The following is a 6,000-nucleotide window of genomic DNA, read 5'->3' as shown; positions in this document are numbered from 1 at the left end:
TTGGTTAATTGATCTAATCTATATTATTGAGTTAAGTATGCAGGATTAACTACGATAGCTTGATGACATAAAGCAAATTTACCGGAGTCAAGTTCGATAGGTGTTCGAGAGTCTGCCGAAAGTCCGAAGAATCATCAGAAGTGCTACCGGAACCAACCGAGAAAGAATTGGGGACTTGCTGAAGTTTTCGAAAGTCCACCGAAAAGATCGTCGGAGGTTCGTGGAGATCACCGAGAAGGTTCGAATACTTGTCAAAGACTAATTGAACTCGCCACAAGACCGGAAGCCTATTGGGAGTCCGCCGGAAGAAATCCAAGGGTGTATCAGAAGTCCATCGGAAGTTTGCCGGAAAGCTCGCCAAAAGGAAACTCGATGTTGCCGGTTAAAAATTTGCTTAGGGCAATGTCTTAATTTTGTAGTTTGCATATAATTTAAATTAGGATTAAAGGTTAATCCTATAACCCGGTTAGGGGCCAATTGGGCTCGAGTTTGGACTAGTTTGGGCCAAGTTTGGAGTCCAACTAGTGAGTTGGAATAGTCCAGGTGGTGGCACCGCCTAGAACCTGAGAGGTCCAGCGGTGGCACTGCTAGTACACTGTTAGTGTCAGATAATGACAAGCGGTGGCACCGCCACTAATAGACGGTGGCACCACTAGCACCGGGAAACCCACTAGCACCACAAACTTCCGACGATTTTCCGATAAACTCTCAGAAACCATTCTGCGGACTCCCGGCAAGCTCCTAGACTTCACGATTTGATCTTGACGAGTTCCAACAAGCTTCTTCGGCAAGCTCCGATCTTTCTCGGCGAGCTCCGTGAACTTCCAATGAACCTTCTAGCGAGCTTCCGAAAAACCCTTTGGCAAGCTCCCTACTCATTCTCGGCTAGTTCCGGCAGCATTCCCGACGAACCTTCAGACTTTCGTCGAACTCTCGAACTCACAATGAATCCTTCGTGCTTGACTCTGACACTTTGTTTTGCTTTATGTCTTCGTCGTTATCGTAGTTAATCCTACACACACAAGCTAAAACTCTACTCCGATCTAGACAATTATTACAACGCGAATTGACATTCTATTGCCCGGCACGTCATTGGTTGGCGTTTCATCCGATTCTTCAGTGCATCGTCCTTTCTTGCGGCTTGTTGCCCAATCGGCGATTGACCTCCGCAACCCCGATATCCTTGGCGTAATTCCGCTCTTGGCCCGATGCCCGACGTCCGAAGTCTTCTGCCATCCAATATCCTAACGTGATCTCCTCCGGCGCAATGTCAATTCCTCCTACGTTAACTGTCTAATCCTGATCGAGTAGACCTACATCACTCAAAATGCAGTTAAACATCTAAACACAATCAATTAGTTTCATCATCAAAATCTGAGATTCAACACTATTCATTATGGTGTTCCTTGAATGTGTAAGTGTTTAATTTTCTGAACCATTTCTCTACTTAACTGCAAATCATTTGGTTTTCATCTCACTACTTTTAACTACCTTTACTCGAGCTATTTTAGCTAAGTCATCCTTCGTCGAATCGAAATCTCTACATATTTATGAAATCGATTTCAAACTTACAAGTTTTAATCCGCTGCACTAATTCACACCCCTCTCTTAGTGCCACTCCGATCCTAACAATTGGTATCAGAGCAAGGCTCACTCTCAAATTTGGTTTAATACCCAAGAGAGATGGCTTACTCCGGCATACAAGAGGGTCACTCTATTACATGTCCGCCTATGTTTAATGGGTCAGATTACACATATTGGAAGACTCGTATGAGGATCTTCCTTATTTCTATGGATTTTGAGCTTTGGAATATTGTTGAAAATGGATTTAAAAAATCTTCTCTTCCGATGAGCGAATGGGATGAATCAGAGAAGAAGGTTTTTGCTTTAAACGCAAAGGCTATAAATGCCTTGTTTTGTGCACATGATAAAAATAAATTTAATCGCGTTTCGATTTATGATTTGGCTTTTGATATTTGGAGAACTCTTAAGGTCACTCATGAAGGCACTAACCGAGTGAAAGAGTCCAAAATCAACATTCTTATGCATTCTTATGAACTTTTCTGGATGAAACTAAGTGAATCCATCAGAGACATGTACACCCGTTTCACAAATGTCATCAATGGACTTAAAGCTCTTGGTAAAGGTTTTTCTAACTTTGAACTAGTAACTAAAATTTTAAGATCCCTTCCAAAGAGTTGGGATCCAAAAGTTACGGCCATTCAAGAGGCCAACGACCTTAAAACATTTCCTCTCGAAGAACTTATTGAGTCTCTAATGACCTACGAAATGACGTGCCATGCTCATGAGGAGCTCAAGAACCTCCTTCCAAAGAACAAGAAGGATATGACACTTAGAACACAAGAAGACCACTTGAAAAGAACATCAAGTGATGAGGACAGTGACGATAACATTGCACTTTTAACTCAAAAATTTTAAAAATTTATAAGAAAGGACAAATTTAAAAATGACACCAAAAACAAACTTGAACATAAAAAGGACCAAGTAATATGCTACGAATGCAAGAAGCCGAGGCACTTTAAAAATGAATGCCCCCAAGCCAAGAAGAAGCAACCGAAGAAGAAGAAAGCTTTAAAAGAGACTTGGAATGACTCAAGTGATTCCGAGAATGAAGAAGCTAGCAATAAAGAGGAGGCAAACTTCGTGCTAATGGCTTTAAGAGGAGAGGTATGTGATTTAATTAATAAAGATTTATCTTTCAATAAACTTTCTATTGCTTTTCACAAATTATTTGATGAGTATAGAACTATTAGTAAGAAGTTCAATCTATTAAAGAAAGAGCATGCCTTACTACAAAATAAGCTTGATAGTCTTCAAACTCCTCCATGCTCTAAGTGTGAACACCTAGAAGCAATAAAAAATGAGAATTTGCTACTTAAGGAGACCTTAAACAAGGGTCACGTCGCAAATAGAAGCAATAGTCTTTAAGTTTAAGATTGGTAGCAAAGGCTTAGATAGGATCCTTGCAAACAAGGGTCACGTCACAAATAGAAGTGAAATTGGTTTTGTGAGAGGATCTCACTAAAATCCTACCACCTTCATTAAAGGACCCACATTACATGTTTCACCTCATTTGAAATGCAACTTTTGTTGTAAATCCGAATATGTTATTTACAAATATCCATTTAAGAAAATTAGTCCACGTAAGTTGATATAGGTTCCTAAAGAAACTATAAATAATTCAATGATGAATAACAAAATTAGTAGATCAATTTTTGAGGCACCCAAAATCAAATGGGTACTTAAAAACCATCTTCTTTTGTAAACAAACTGACAAGCTAGGAGCAAGAGATGGTATCTTGATAGTGGATGCTCAAGGCACATGACTAGAGATCCATCTCATTTCTCTATGCTCACTAGCAAAGAAGAAGGGTATATCACCTTTGGAGGCAACAACAAAGGTAAAATCATTGGTAAGGGAACCATAGGTAACAAATCAAGTTTTTCAATTGATGATGTGTTGCTAGTTGATGGATTAAAACATAATCTCTTAAGCATTAGTCAATCATGCAATAAAGGTTACATCATTAGATTTGAATCTAATTTGTGCATTATTGAAGAACCAAACAATAACATATCAATGATTGCCTTAAACCAAAATAATGTCTACACCATCAACCTTGATGAACTAAGTAATGAAATATGATTTTCCGCCTTAAATTATGATGCTTGGCTTTGACATAGGAGATTAGGCCATGCAAGTATGAAACTAATATCTAAGATTTCATCTAGAGAGTTAGTACAAGGGATTCCCAATATGAAGTTTGTTAAAGACAAAGTGTGTGATGCTTGTCAACTAGGAAAGCAAATAAAAACTAGTTTCAAACCAAAAAATCAAATTAGCACCACTAGACCATTGCAATTGATCCATTTGGACTTATTTGGACCAATTGACACAACGAGTCTGGGAGGAAGCAAATATGCCTTCGTAATTGTAGATGACTATAGCAGATACACTTGGACCTATTTCTTAGCTCACAAAAGTGATTGTTTCAAATGTTTCTCTAAATTTTGTAAACTTACTCAAAACGAAAAAGGCTTCATGATTTCATCAATTCGGAGTGATCACGGTGGCGAATTTCAAAACTATGACTTCCAAAGTTTTTGTGAATCCAATGGATATAACCATAACTTCTCCACTTCGAGAAATCCTCAACAAAATGAGGCAGTTAAAAGAAAAAATAAAAATTTACAACAAATGACAAGAACCATGTTAAATGAACATAGTCTACCTAAGTATTTTTGGACCAAAGCCGTTAATATGGCTTGCTATGTCATGAATAGGGTTCTAATAAGACAATCTCTATCAAAAGCTCCCTATGAAGGCATCTTTATTATAAAATAAAAAATAATCAAATGTTTTTTATTTTAAAGTTTTTTATAAATTCTTTATTTTGAATAAAAAGAATGCCTTAGGAAAATTTGATGCTAAATCTGAAGAAGGCATCTTTCTTGGTTATTCTTCTGTTTCTAAGGTTTTTCATATTTTTAACAAAAGAACCTTAGTTATAGAAGAGTATATTCATGTAATTTTTAATAAAATTTCTGAGTTAAAGAAAAATAATTTTGATGATGATCTTGGTTTTGATAATTTAAATTTAAATGAACCCCCTCCTCAAAATAGCAACTTGGATGCATCTTCTTCCGAAATTTCCTAACCCAAGGAATGGAAGTATGTAGATGCTCATCCAAAAGCGCTAATTATAGGAGATACATCAAAAGGGGTTCAAACTCGTTCTTCCTTCAAGAATTTTTGTGCTAAATGCATTGATGAAGCCTTAAAAGATGATTCATGGGTTATTGCAATGCAAGAGGAATTGAACCTATTTGAGAGGAATGAGGTATAGAAGCTTGTTCCTAGACCTAGTGACCATTTAATCATTGGTACTAAATGGATCTTTAGAAATAAGCAAGATGAATGCGGTATCGTGGTTAGAAACAAGGCTAGACTAGTAGCCAAAGATTTCAACCAAGAAGAAGGTGTCGACTATAAAGAAACCTTCACTCCTGTGGTAAAATTAGAAGCCATTAGGATGCTCCTTGCCTATGCTAGTAGTAATGATTTTAAACTATTTCAAATGGATGTCAAAAGTGCTTTCTTGAATGGTTTTATTTCCGATGAAGTGCATGTTGAACAACCTCTTAGATTTAAAAATTCTCTTCTTCCTAATCATATATTTAAATTGACTATGACTCTTTACGGCTTAAAACAAGCTCCTAGAGCTTGGTATGAAAGGCTTAGTTCCTTTCTTATTTTAAATAATTTTACAAAAGGCAAGGTTGATACTACATTATTTATCAAATATTTTAAAAATAATTTTCTTATTGTTCAAATTTATGTTGATGATATTATTTTTGGTTCTTCGGATGAATCATTTGCCAAGTGTATGAGTCATGAATTTGAAATGAGCCTAATGGGAGAATTAACCTTCTTTTCAGGATTGCAAATTAAACAACTTAGTAATGATATATTTCTTAATCAATCTAAATATACATTAGAATTGTTAAAATGATTTAACATGGATGGTTCAAAAACTATAAACACTCCTATGAATACTTCCACTAAGTTAGACATGGATGAAAGTGGTGAAAGCTTTGATAAAAAAATATATAGGGGAATGATTGGTAGTTTACTTTACCTCACCACAACTAGACCGGATATCATGTTTAGTGTAGGACTTTGTGCTAGGTTTCAAGCTAATCTTAAATTATCTCATCTTAAAAGTGTTAAAAGAATCCTTAGATATCTTAAAAGAACTCCTAATTTAGGATTATGGTATCTAAAATCCGATAATTTTGATTTAATAGCTTATGCAGACGCCGATTTTGACGTGTTAGGATCGGAGCGGCACTAAGAAAGGGAGGGTGAATTAGTGCAGCGGATTAAAACTCACAAGTTTGAAATTGATTTCGTAAATATGTAGAGATTTCGATTTGATGAAGGATGACTTAGCTAAAATAGCTCGAGTAAAGGTAGTC

This window comes from Musa acuminata, chromosome BXJ3-9 (genome assembly GCF_036884655.1).
Source record: "Musa acuminata AAA Group cultivar baxijiao chromosome BXJ3-9, Cavendish_Baxijiao_AAA, whole genome shotgun sequence".
Lineage (NCBI taxonomy): Eukaryota > Viridiplantae > Streptophyta > Magnoliopsida > Zingiberales > Musaceae > Musa > Musa acuminata.
This window is presented reverse-complemented; position numbering follows the sequence as displayed.